Here is a 14962-nt window from a genome sequence, read left to right as displayed (position 1 = left end):
AAAATCCACATGGGTCCCAGTGTCCATGTCAGAAAAGTGAGCACTGTTCCATAAGGGAAAAGAGCACTTCCTCACTGGTATTACGACAAGCAGCTTTCAGAGTTCCACCCAAAAAGTGTGCGCAAGAAAGAGAGAGCGAGCGAGAGAAACTGAGACTGACTGTGCGTGAACAGGTCTAAGAAATAAACATAAAATCCTGGCTATCCAAATCCTGCAGTGGGTGTATTTTCCAATCAGCCCTGAGGCTTATGGCAGAGATAAAATAGGAAAGGAATATGTCCCCAGCTCCAGCCGAACATTCTGTTCAGGCTTTTCAATCTAAAAACTTCAACGTGCTGGTCGGCCCCATTGCTGTTCTCGTGTTTGGCCTACGCTGGGCCAAATCCTGCCCCAAAATATCAACGTGTCATATGTGGGCCCAGACAAGGCTTTCTAAGTTTTCTGAAGTTTGAGTTTTTTCCCCTTCTTATAAAAGCAGTGAGCCAGAGAAGGGTCCATGGTAATAATTATGGCTTTCCTTATGTGGACAGCATCCAGAAAGGGGCAGCAAGCCCACAGAGCCTGGCTGAGTAAAGCCATTCCTCAGCCAATGCCAACTTCAGCAGCTTCTCTGTTAGCAGCTCTTGTTCGAGCTGCAAAGCACTGGTACAGCTGGCAGGGGTAGGGGGCAATTCTGAGGACGTGTCCACCTTGCGTTCAAGGGTCCTGCCATGTCATAAACTCTGCATCTTTCGTATTCATAGTCCACAGCACATGCCTCTGCCAACCCACAGTCGCAGGTTGTTCTCAACAGCTGGTTAAAGTTACTTGTCAGAATTGCACACAGGAATTCCTCCAGCAAGATCAGAGTTTCGCTTTGTCTAGTCAGCCGGAAGTCAGCTAAGGCAGGGAGGAAGACAGTAAAATCTCAAGGAGTTCTCTAGCACCGCCGTCTCAGGCCTAGGAAGGGCAACAGGATACCTAAGGAATGAAAGGAAAACCTGCAATCGGAAGAGTGAAGGAGCTGGCACAGGAACAGCCAGAGGGCAAGAGAAAGTAGAAAAACAATCTCTAGGGGCGGCTGTGGTCAGCTGATTTGGCTGAACACTGCACAACTCCAAGGAGCTCCATTTGCTTAGGCTGCTTGCTACCTCCCACCTCCACACATGGAGAAGGGCACACGCACAGATGAAAAGGGAAGCCAGGGTGCTGGGGCTGTTACGGAGACACATACACATTTAATGCAGTCAGGGGAAGGGATGGGGAGCTGGGGTCGATGGTATGGTAGGAGGCACCAGCCATGGTAGAGAGCAACCTTCTGGACTCAGACTAAGCAACTCTTCTAGGCCTCAGTCTTCTCATCTGCAACATGGGGATCATAATTCTTGCTTCCTAAAGACGAAGTGAGAATTTTAAGGACTGAGCCCAGTTGTGTTCAGTACCTAGAGCAGAGTAAGCTATCAATAAGAGCTCCTAACTATTACGAACCACTATCAAATCACATACCGAACTCCAGCATAACATTCTTACTAACTCATTGAGGATACAGATAATATTTTATTTCCTCTTTGTAACCTTAGGCCCTAGTGCAGTGCCCGGTGAATGTAAGAACTGATTATTGCAGAAGGAAGGACAGGAGGGAGGGAGGAAGGGAGAAATTCTTATTTCTATATCATGGCCACCCAGCAAGCGTCAGGCATTATTGTGAACGCTAGCACATTCACAAATACTGTTTTTTGAATGGAAAGTATTTATTCATCAGCTACTTACAAAACAATAGCTGAAGACCTGCTGTATGCAAAGTACTGTGTTAAAAACCCTGGGAACCACATGGACAACTCCACAACATCCCTGTTCTCAAGGATCTCATAGCTTAGCCAGAGACTCCTACATAAATCATCCTAGCAATGATCAACTATGATAATACTATCATCTAGGCCCAAATAAGACAGGATGCTGGCCATTCCTCCCTTCACCCCCACCACCAAACAAAAGATACGGCATTTTTTTCCTATTTCCTTCCTGATGGAGAGAAGAAAAATGTCACCACTTTAAAGCTGTAGGAGAAAAGGATAAGAATGTGATCACGCCTGGATGCAGTTTGCTCATCCTCCAGCCTGGCAGCACACGGCCCTCGGAAGCCCTCTCTGCCCACAGTTACCAGATCTCAGGCTCGGCACACGGGAGGATCTGATGTTTACTAAAGAACGGCCTGGCTTATCTTTCTCTGCAATAATCCTACCATATGGATTCAACAAAGGCAAAGCTTTCGCAGGACCCAAGAGGCAGGGTGTGAAGCTCTAAAAGGATCACTTCCGCCAGTGGGAACAGTCTAACGCCTAAATTCCAAAAGATATTACTGATACTGTTTATAATTAGCATGCTAAATAAAATTGAGGCAAGCTGCTGACTTTCGTAGGCCTCATCCCATTATGCAGTTAGAAGAATATGTGTCTGTGTATACATGTGTGTGCATGTGTGTGTGTATGCATATATGTGTGTGTACATGTATATGCATATGTATATGTATACATATACACAGACACATGCGTATATACACACATGCACACACACACATACTACTTGTTCGGCCCAACATTTCTGAAATTTATAATAGAGAAAGCCTCCAAAACATACCTACCACACATATGAAGACGAGAAAGGCAAACGGAATAGACTTTCTCCTTCATCCTACAGGACGCACAAGGCAAGGATGGATTCCAGGAAGTTAAATGGACCTAAGAACAGCTGAAGCTCAAAAATACTACAGATTAACCACATTTCCAGAGCTAGGTTTTAAACGAGAGAATCATTTGAGGAGCATCCAGAATACTGAGTTACTACCCTCCATTAGCGAGAAGCTTAGCAAATGGAAATGCACATCGTGGCTTCACTCACAACATGAAAAGAACACCACACATTAATACATTAGAGTTGCCTTCTCTATGGTTTCTCTTTAAAGAAATCAACAGCCTGAAGACTTAGCTCAGTCCTCTTCTCATCACATCTACCTTTTCGTCATAATTATATTTGGCAGTCTTTGCGATTCCAAGCTGAAAAGCAAAGTATGAGGCTATTTCCCTCTGTGAGTGTGTTACTGTTCATGATAATTCTGATGACTTCCAGAGAAAAATCCTGAAAGTGACATTACTAAGTCAGTTTAGCAGCCAATGTCCTTAACTCTTGCTTCCAAATACTTCATCCAACGTGTAAAACCAATGCAGAACAACAAACAGGCTGTCATTGGGAAAGCTTTTGAGTCAAGTTCCCTAATGCGGAAACCTCACATTCATATTAATTACATAGCAAGGAAAAGTACCTACAGCTAGTGCTTTCACATTTACTGATAGTTACTACACAGCTGCTTAATCACATTTTCAGTGACCCAGCCAGCTCAGTTCACTGACTTGGAAGGGTTTAAAATACAAAGCTCTGGCCTCTTCTGCAAGAGAAGGCCTGAAATAAAGACCTTGCATTTCTCTAAGAGAGACCCGTTTTTTCCCAGTTTGGGGTAGGCAATAGCGAGGGGAAGCGCTCCAAGGGTAGGAAAGGAAGAGAAAGGAGCCTATCAACTGATGAATGAATAAACAAAATGTGATACATCCACATAATGGAAGATTGTTCGGCAATATAAAGGACCAAGGTATTGATTCATTTTATGACATAGATAAACCCCCAAAACACAATGCTAACTGAAAGAAACCAGACACAAAAGAACACATAGTATATGATTCCACTTAAATGAAATGTCCAGAAAAGGAAAATCTATATATAGAGAAAACAGATTAATGGCTGTCTCAGACTAGGGCTAGGAGGGAGGAGTAACAGCATATGGGCATGTGGATCTTCTTGGGCTGATGGAAATGTTCAACTAGACTGTGGTGCTGGTTGTACAACTCTATAAATTTACTAAAAATTATTGAATTGTATACTTAAGATGGGTGAATATGCTTCAATAACTTTTTTTAAAGTTGGAATGAATAAAAAAGTATATTCTTTGGTGGTTCCTTTAAAAATCATAGGATTATAGGATATCAGAGCTGGCAGGAAGTTGTAGTTCAGTGCATCCCTGTACTAAGGAGAAGGTGAGGTCTCGGGGTGAAAGCCATTTGCCCAGAGCCACTTACATAATTAATGGTGGGCTGGGATCAGAACCGAGGCCTCCTGGTTACTTGTCCAGTGTATTCTTCACAATTTGTCTTCATTATTTGGCTTCACATAAACACCCAGGGCATTAACCACACAGATAATAAAACATCCTCACAAACAGATGCGCCTGAATCAATGACCAGAATGTTTTTGTGGTATATATCATACTGGATAACCCATGATTTGGTTATTCTCTGCTTGCGTTGGTACTTACATTTTTCATTTTCTTGTCTTCTCAATATTTGTTTTTAGGTGAAATCCATGGCTGTTTATAAGCTTTAAATTGAAGGTTCTTTCCTTACCCTAAAGATTAACAGATGAGTTTTTCAGAAGCTGAATCGGCTCTAAAAGTCATACTGCTTCAGTACTTCTAATGGCAAACATCCTAATTCAGACCTCACCACAGGGGCTTGTCTTTCTAATAGAAATGTAAAATAGATCTTTATTTGCCACAAAATTAAAATGTGATCCAATTATGCAGAATATGAAGGAACTTGTTGTTGAATTACAAAAAAAAAAAAAAAAAATTCACACACTCTAATTTAAAACAATGATACCACAGCCTTAATTACCTTGCGTTTTACTACTGTGATTTCAAACAGTACAGGAATACGAAGAGAAGCGACCATGCCTAAGATAAAATACACATAGGAAAATACGACTCTGTTTAAATAAACAAATGACAAAGCTAAAAAATTTTAACTTTTTAGAGACAAATCAACCACCCTGAAAATTATTAGTATGCTTCAGACATCAACCTATTTTATGAAATGAACGTTTATATCCCCCTAAAATTTACGTGTGAAAGCACTAATCCTCAATGTGATGGTATTAGAAGGTGGGGCCTCGGAAATGTGAGAAAATAAATGTCTGTTGTTTAAGCCACCCAGTCGACGGTGTTTTGTTGTAGCAGCCCGAGCTAACTAAGACAGCCAAGCACTTTACTTTACAGTTGTGTAGACCTCTGTATAACTCAATACAGTAATCAAGGTCAAATGGTTATACAACATCTCTTTCTCAGGAACTCGATCAGGGGTTATTCATGTGCATTAAAGTATGTGAGAAAATATTTAGCCTCCCTAAATCTGCATTTTGCAAGGGGCTATTCTTGCACTGACTTACTTATACATTTATAGTCTATCTCCCAATGCTTTTGCCTTGGCATAAAGTGAAAATTAAAATAGAACTGCATATTTAGCTCAACTTCCCCGCCACAGAACCAGTCCCTAACTTTCTAAAATGTACTTGAGCCTTAAAGTGATGCCTGTCTCGAAACTGCTTCACTTTTCAGGTCTCTGTGTCTATAGGGGCCAGTTGGACAGATGCTCCCAGGATGCTGAGGGTACCCCCAAGAGGCAGGTGTCTCCTCTAGAAACACAGATGTGAAAACGTGCAGTTAACAAGGAAGGGCAGAGCTTCACTGACCAGCATGTGCAGAAGCTCAGAATTTAAGTATACTGATGATATTACACTTAAGAAGACTCCAAACTGCCCATAGGGATCAGAACTTTTCTAGCCAATCTTTCTTTCTCTGACAATGCCCAGTACTGTTTCCTATTCCATCTAAATGACCCAACTGATACCTAAAACGGAAAGAAAAATTCCAAAACTGAAGGCTGTACTTGTAGGCAATAAGGCGAGTCTAAGAACTAAACTAGATAATTTGAGGATAGGGAACAAAGATTCCATTTCAATTCCTGAAGGTTACCCCCATACCTATTATAACAGAACAAAATAAAATAATTCGAAACTGCACAACCCCTAAATTATCAAATCCCATATATGCCTTCATTTTCTCAAATGACTCCTATTTTGTGTAAAGAAAAAGGCAGAAACAGAAATGACAGAAGTGTGTCGAGGTGGGCTAAAGCTATGAATACCTTTTTCATTTAAAATAAGAAAAAAAAATAGATACGCATACATTTTTCAAAAGGAACTTTTTGAAACCCTGAGCCACAAAGAGGAAAAATTCTTGGCTACATTGCACCACTCAACTAGGCTTACGGTCATAAATGTCTTCTCCAACCCATTTCTTTCAGGATTTTTACAGATCCACAGCATTTTATAAGCTGACATAGGACCCTTTCAAACAATGCGAACTAACCTTCACCAATAGCTATGATTCTCTTCCTACACTTCTGCACAGAGAGGCCCTGACCCTCAGCTGTCGCTGGAGCTCGGGACGGTGGCCAAGGCGAAAGCAGTCAAGCTGGAGAACTCCCGAAGGTGGTTCTCAGGTAACCAGCTGGTTAGATTTCATCTGGTGTGAGTTTAGCTTTGCCTAGCTAGGCCAAGGAGGCACTTGGCCTGGGTTTAGAATGATTTCTGTTTTTCTTCAGGGCTCAATTATAAACAGCCCAAAGAAAGCCTCTGCTGTCCTGAAGGGCACCTTTCAGAAGAAACAAAAATGGGACGCTCGCTTAACAAAAGGGGACTGTTTGGCCACCAACGTCCTGAACAGGGTCTGAGTGTATAACTGGAAGGGCTTTCTGCAAAGTTAAAAAGACAGAGAAGAAAACAACAGCAAAAAAAAAAAGGATCATCACAGAATCTCCCACTCCAAACCTTCCTTCCGCTCAGAAGTGCCAACAGATAAAATATAAACCCCTTTGAAGAAAACTCCAGCCGGAGCTCAGCTTTCAGGTTTTAGAAGACACTGGCATCCCAAGGCCTTCCCACTGTCAGATCAAACACACACAAAATATTTCCCTGATATTTTCCTGGTTTCACCCACACCATAAAAAACAGGCTTTCATTTTAATCTACTTACCACACGGTGGATGAAGGCCTCTAATTTCACAGCACAGAGATAACACAAATAATTCATATGACACATTAGTGAAATATCGACAGGGAAAACATTTAGTCAGAGCTCACCGAAAATATCAGGGAGCTCAGTGACTGCCTCAGACGGCAGAAGGATGCCTTTCAAACAGGGCAGAGACCCCTCCCGCCACACTGCTGGAGGTGAAGGTAAAGTCAGCCTATTTGGATCCGAAACTGTTTTAAGGCAAGAGGTCTTCATAATTACACAACATTTTCCTAGTCCCTCGATGGGCTGCAACATTAGCAACCTCCTTCCAGGACTTCCAGGGGCTGCTGCGTATGTGGAAGTCCCTAGAAAACTGTTAAGTGCCATCAACATGCAGCAATGGCAATCCCACCCAATCATAACCAAGGTCAGCATCCGCCTGGCCAAACACTTGTGCATTTCTTTTTCTCTTCCTGGTCAACTTAAAACAAAATTCTTTCGCTTAGTTTCCCATGGCTAGACTCAGCCTTTGAAGATCTCACCCCCTTTCTCAAGACCGTCTTTCAAGTTTCTCTCCCACAAAGTCTTCCTCCCAGAGCAATAAAGAGAACTACCCACAGCCACTATTCATTCCATTTCTTCCACCCTTGAGGTTCTGCCAAGTGTGGGGCAGATTGCATTTAGAGACAGGGCAAATCAATGCTGTCTGTGTAGAACATTTTTTTTTTTTGCTGTGTAGACAGCATTTAAAAAAAAAAAAAAAAAGGCTACAATGCTTCAATCGTCAGTTAGGCATGTTGGGAGAGCACCACCAAAGCAGAGAAAACTGAAATGCAACCTGAAACAGCAAAGGGTCTAGAACCTGACTCTGGGCTTACAAACGTTCTTACTTTATTTTTATTTATTTTTTGAGATGGAGTCTCACTCTTTCGCCCAGGCTGGAGTGCAATGGCGCGATCTCAGCTCACTGCAACCTCCGCCTCCCAAGTTCAAGTGATTCTCCTGCCTCAGCCTCCCAAGTAGCTGGGATTACAGGCGCACACCTGGCTAATTTTTGTATTTCTAGTAGAGAAAGGGTTTCACCATATTGGCCAGGGTGGTCTTGAATTCCTGACCTCAGGTGATCCACCCACCTCAGCCTCCCAAAGTGCTGGGATTACAGGCGTGAGCCACCACGCCAGGCCCATTCTTGCCTTTTTACACCTTACGTAGATGTAGCGTCTCCAGGTCCCAATCCACTTTTCTAAGACTCTTCTTTGTCATTGTACCAAACTAACCCCTTCAATTTCCCAACCACACCCACTTGGACCTTAGATTTATTTTCTGCTGATATCATTTCAAAATCCAAGAACATCACCTCATAGATGTAAAAATTCACCTTCTAATCCTCTATCAAGAGTGCTGCTCAGAGCTAGGACTCCAGGTCTCTAGCCTGGCCCTCCTAAGTGCCAGGTACTATTTTTTTGTTTTGTTTTCTTGCCTAATTCCACATGTAACATATTGTCACCTGCTCCCTGCTAGACCTGCATTCCCAGCTGCCCATCAGATATGTCCCTGGAACTTCCGATTCAGCCCATCCCAAATTGAACCCATGCCTTCTCTCCTCTTCACACTCTACCCCACTATACTGTCCCAGCCAATAATCCTGCCCCACACTCTGCACTTGACTCCTGCCATTCTCTCCATCATGTTCTTCCAATTCCGCTTCCTAGGTAATCCTGCTGCAGAGTCAACTCTTCTTTGCCTTCCACTCCCAACCCTCACCCCAGTCTTGGCCTTCAATATCAGTCACTAGAATTATCACAGAGATCTCCTAACTTGGTTCCTTGTCTATACCATCCATTCTCCCTCCCTAACCCCACATCAGTATATTTAAGTATCTTACCAAAAAGAAATCAGGTATTTTTCATTTGTCCAAAATTTTGCTATAAGACGAGGTCCAAAATGCTTAGGCTGGCCCCTGCCTACTTTCTCCAACTTCATCTCCTACCTTCTCCAACTTCATCTCCTACTTTCACCAACATACACTCCGGTCAAGCTACATCTCACTTATGTTACCTGAATGTGCCATGAACTCTCCCCTTGGGTGCCTCAGCCTGGAATGCCGTCACTTTATGCCAAAAGAATCTCCCTGTTTTTCTAAGACCCAGGCAGACATAACCACCTCAGTGAGCTTTCCCTAACTCCTCTTGGGGCGTTTTCTCCTTCTTCTCTATGTTATAGGTTTCCTAAGTATCTCTACTATAGCATGCTACGCCTTTTTAAAGTCATGTCTTTCTTGCCCATCAATTCCCTTAATTCAGCTTTGTCCCTCCATTGACTAACATGGGACCTGACACATAGTAAGTGCCCAAGAATACTTGATGGATCAATGCAAGGAGGCAATATATTCTATTATACTGCCTTTCAACATTTCAGACTTTCGAGGAATAGATTTTCTTGCCTCATCTCAGTCCTCCCTCAGCTGGCTCATCTTTCACATATTGATTCTAAACTGCACGTCACTAGCTTCCTGAGGGCATTCACTGAATGCTCAAGCAAAAGGCAGAGAGATACGGGACAGAACACTGAAGACAACCTATAACCCCGCTCCCAAGGAACTGAGACCAATGAGAAGATAAACACAGCTGAAGCCGCAAAATGTGAATCCAATGAGGACTATAACTAATGAGAGAGAAAACCAGAGTGTGTTTGCTACTGAGAAAATAATAATGGAAAAGACCAATTAATAAAGGGATGTTGTCAAACGCCATGACGATTTTCATTAGAACACTTTATTAGGCTGAATATGATATTGATGCTTTTTCATTGAGGTTTGTAATAAAACTTCTCCACTAAATATATTCTTAATTCAGATGCCAGACATTGATACTGTCTTCTATCTCCTTAAATCCTTGTGGGGTTTAAAACTTACACTGCTGATTTCAAAGACAGGGAGTGGACAGTGGCTTATGATGCAAATTTGCTCTCAATATTTTGATCATCAGAGCAAGCGTTGTATATATGAAAGTTAAATGTATTTTAAACTACATACAATCTCATCTCTATGGACAAGTCTTTCTGAGGTTCTAGATTACCAGATGGTGATGCTGACAATGCCACAGAAGTAAAATCCAAAAGCAGGGGCAGGTGAGAGATGGGAGGCCATCAGTAATAATCCCTTCTAGATACTATGGTGGCAGAATGCAGAGAGGGGGCCTTGGAGGCAGCAATCCAGACTGGAGATGGACCAGGTAAGTTTTCAGGACCTCCCTGGCCATACCACCCTAACGGTTGAAAACTCCTGGACAATTACTGCCAAACTACCCCCTGAAGCCAGTCCTCTTGTGGGTGAAGGGATAATGTCACTGGAACATCAACGAACTGTAACACCTTCTTGGACTTTTTAATCTACATATCCCACTGGGAGCAGCCATGTTGGATGCCGCCTTCTCAGGTCCTATTTCTGCTCTTAGGGTTGCGTTGTGACTTAAGGCATAGAAATGTGCCTCTATCTTTCTGCTGTGGAAAGAAAACTGCATGACAAATGTCCTTCCTTAGGAGACAAATGACAAAATAAAATGATCATTCTTGGGCCCTTAATACTTCTTTCTACAACTTGAGAAATACCAGTTAATAGGGGTTCTCAGACATGGTAATAAGGACAAAGAGGTTGAAACAAATGTAGAAAGCCTTGTTTTCAAAGCCTGGCGTTGATGCCATCATTGACTTGACCTGTCATAATTAGTATCTGTCCCCATTCATAGTCAACTTGTTAAAAGGCAACATAAGCCAAGCTTTGTTTTCAATGCCAAAGTCATGTATCTTCTCGATCTGCCTGACACAATATGTATGTGTGCGTGTGTGTGTGTATATTTATACATGTGCATGTGTATATACATGTATATGTATAAATAAATTCACTTTGCACAGAACCAATTATTTTTGTTCACTGACTGTTCAATATTATCGGACTGGGGTTTCTCTTCTCAGCTAGAGACTATTTCTTAAAGACCAGCTCCTCTAAGTCTGTGTATCACTCACACTATCACAATACAAATTAGACAAAATAGATGCTTAATGGTGTAATTCACTTTACAATGGCACGATTATTACAGCATTACTCTATTCTCATTACTACCGCATATTAGAATCGGCTTCCAACATGTTTGAGTGAAGAAATAAAACAACCTAATCACAGTGCCAATTAATTCCGTAAAAGTCATACAGTATATCAAAACTAAAACATTTCACAGCATCTCAGAAAGACAGGATTCCATACTTGCTTCACTCTTTTCAGCCAGCTATGCCTCTACTCCTTGAATACTTTGACCTATCCTAGTCCAGTTATAAGCCAAAATCGATAAAAGACCCTTAGCAAGTTTAATTGATTCTCTAAGAAAGGATATTATAATCCATCAGCACACCCTCACCTTGTGCTGGCATTATTTTCCTGGGTTTACCCAATACCATTGTGGTACCAAAAACTACTCTTTCTCACGCTGTTCTCTCATCAGCTCAAATACTGTAACAGCAGAGCAATTTCAAACAGGTTGTGAGTCTCTGAGAGTATTGCTTGCAAAGTGCATGTAAATTATTAGATTACATTACAAGTGAAAGACTCAGCAGTGGGTCACCATAGTGGAGCATTAATGTAGAGCAAGTTGAATGGAACCCTTGCAGACAAGCTTCTCCAACGTGATTTTTTTGGCAGAAAGGAGAAATTGAGTAAAGGGAAGGGAGGGCAAGGGATGACGGGCTGCTGAGAAGCGAAGTCTCTGAGAGCACCAGGGCAAGGTGGGAATAAGGTAGCAACCCCAGCCTTAATGCCTGGAGGGGGCAGCCAGAGGGCACTACAAGAATAGTGGGAGCAGGGAGACAGCAGGGAGGGAAGGAAGAAGCCAGACACAGGTATGGGAGGTAACGTCAGGAAAGCTCAACAAGTGGCTGATGGGGCTGAATTTCAGTGATTTGTCCTCTTTTGATTGGATCCAGCCCATGGTAGCTGAGTTGAGGGATTAATGAACTTAACCTAAGGTCACACGGCTAGCACAGAGCACACCTGGGTCTTGGCCCAGGTCTGTCTCACTCCTCCCAGCAGGCTTGTAAAACCCACATACACATATTGTCTCCCAACACATACAGTTTTGGTCTAAGCTGCTCAAGACTGGAGTAGGCCTGAGCGTGCAATTGAGGGGATCTGTGGATTCCAGAGAGGCAGAAGTCAGACAAACAAGGGCAGCTGAGTCCAAACCGAAGGCCCCAATGGAAATATAAGCCAGCAGGAGATGTGCCTGCAGAGTTGGGAAGTGCTGAACTGGCGTACTGAGAAGGCAGACACCTCTGCAGGGCAACGTGGAAGAGAATATCTGCATAGTTAATTGGCACCTATTTTATGCAAGGTACCGTGCAGAGAGCATAAACATAAACTGTGGTCTTGATCTCCTTAAGAAGACTAGGCTCATACCCAGAAAATACCTATCAGACAGCGTAAAAGAGGCCTGGCACAGGGAGAGGTTACATGTTCACTAAATGAGCAAGGCCCATACGACTGACTGTGGTAACAAACAGGAGTCTGGGAGCTTCAAGAGGGAGAAGGTGGATCTTATCTGGAGTGAAAATGATGGTAGGATTTCAAAGAGCAAAGAGACAGATGGGGACTAGGTGAGGCAGGGGAGAAGGGGAAAGGTAGAGAGATGAAAAGGCCAAGTTCAAAATACATTTAGAAGAGAACCACCGTAAATGCCCGGTCCAAGGTGACCCAGGTATTTCAGTGAGCTTCTTAGAGAAATGCTACCACTTAAATATAAGATCCAGAAAGGAAGGGAGCTCACCTTTCTTGTTTGCTGCTTTATCCCCAGGCCCTAGCACATAGAAAGTACCCAGTAAATATATGTTGAATGAAAGAATGCCATCCGTGGGCTCTTACACAGTGATGTCAGCTCCAAGCAAAAGAGGGATCCCAGAATTTATATTCTAAGCCAGTCTAGGCAGATGTGCCTCTAGATGTACTAGCATATTAATGAGCATGTGCTAAAAGTGGCATAAAGATACTGTATGATTATAAATAATAAGTATTTACATTATTTTCCCTCCCCCACCTCCTCCCTGAAGTCACAATGAGTAACACCTGGAGCTTAACATCAATTACTATGGAAACACTTCCTTCCTCCCCAACTGCCCGGCCATGGTCCCCAGAAAGGCTGTTTCTACTTCATGCCCAGGACAAGGTTTTCAAATAGTGAGGAGTAGCTCATAAACAGATCATGGAACCAATGTGGTGGCTCATAACCTGTATTTTAAATAATAAAGCAAACATAATCTTGCATCACAAGTGAAGGGTAAATATTTTACATGAAAAGTTTGTGTGTGTGCGTGTGTGTGTGTGTGTGTGTAGTAGTTCACAATGTAATATATTTTTCTCATTGTGGATCACAGTATAAATGTCTCAAAGATATCGCCATGAGAGGCGAGCAGTTCCAGCGTTAGGACCTCTAATATTCAAGCTGAATGACCCCTGTTTTACCGGCTAAATGTGACTGTCAAATGGCATTTCTCTTTGGACCGGTAAACTTGGCCCATCCTGAAACACTGAGATGTTCTGTGTAACATACCAAGTTCAGAATTAGTTCCTTCAAAGGATCCCCAGTTGCACAACACACAAACAGTCTTTTGTGGAAGAAAAAATGATTTATTTTTTCTAATTACAAAAGTAACACATACATAATGCAAGAACTTCAAAAAATACAGAAAAGCACAAAGAAAAAGAAATTCACAGATAATCCCAGCATCCACAGATGACCACTTTATCATTTCATCGCTTTGTTATTCGGGGGTCCAGGTCAATTTACTAATATAACTCATACACACACATGCACACACAAACACACACACACACTATAATTTCCTTTTACAAAAAAGATGGCATTCCCTGCACACTGCTATGAAAGCTGTTACTTTTCACTTAGCAATGGCTGATAAACATTTTTTCTTGATACGAAATACTTTTCTAGTGCAACATGATTTTTAATGGCTACATAGTATCCCATTCACAGATTTGATCCTGAGCTTCTCTGGACAAGGCACAGCCTTAAATCCTCCGCTTTGAGAAAATAAGCTTGCTGCAGAGGCACACATCTTTCCCGTGGGCCCCCTGGCTGCGTCTAGCTCTAAGTATGAGATGCTCAACTCCACACCTAAAAATAGTTTTACTTTCTATTAAATCAGAGCATGAGATTGGAGGACACTATTTTCACTATGTTTTAGAATGGCTTTACTGACATAGCCACAAGCTCACTGGTGGATTTTTAATTAATAATAAAAATGCTCAGTGGGGTTAAAAAAATAACAATTACTGACAATGTTCCACTAATAATGCACTAATAATGCATAGCTAAAATAACCCATGCTTACTTTTGTACATATCTACTGCCTAATGCTAGATCAACTTGCACACATCTTAATATCCTCATTACTGGAACTTTGGAGGATCCTGGCACAGCACACAAGTGACAGGAACATGAGGTAAGAAAGTACAAGACTTGGGTTCTAGTCACAGCCTTGCTGCTTACTAGGAAAGTGATCTCGAACACATTACCTTTGTCAGCATCAGTGAGTTAGTTAAAGCCCTTTCTGGCTCTAACACACTTTAATAAAATATGACCAAGTGGGAGCATCATGAGTGACTGTCACATATTTAACATACAACCCCAAGTTCAAGACTAAAAAATCAGCTTTAGAGGGTTCAAGAGCCCTTTCAGTGTAGCTTCAGTTCTCCTTCTGATTCCCTGTGAGCCCTCAAGAATGCTAGGGAACTTCACCAATCTTTGACTGTCATCCTTCGCATTGTGAAATTTTACAGCTTCCAGGTTAACGGCCTGGTCTATAGAAATTGCCCGGGTTCCCACTTTCTGCACACACGTGCTCATCCAAAGCGCGTGATGAGTGCCAGAAATGGTAAAATACAACTCTGGCAATTTCATACTTGTCATCATCAGTCAACTAATAAGAGCACTAAAAGAGGAATCATTTTTTGATGATCAGGTTATTTCATTTGCCTTTGCTTTCCCAATGCTTCATTACCTGGACAATTGAGAATTATGG

Source organism: Papio anubis, chromosome 7, assembly GCF_008728515.1.
Source record: "Papio anubis isolate 15944 chromosome 7, Panubis1.0, whole genome shotgun sequence".
Taxonomy (NCBI): Eukaryota; Metazoa; Chordata; class Mammalia; order Primates; family Cercopithecidae; genus Papio; species Papio anubis.
Note: the sequence above shows the minus strand (reverse complement) of the source record.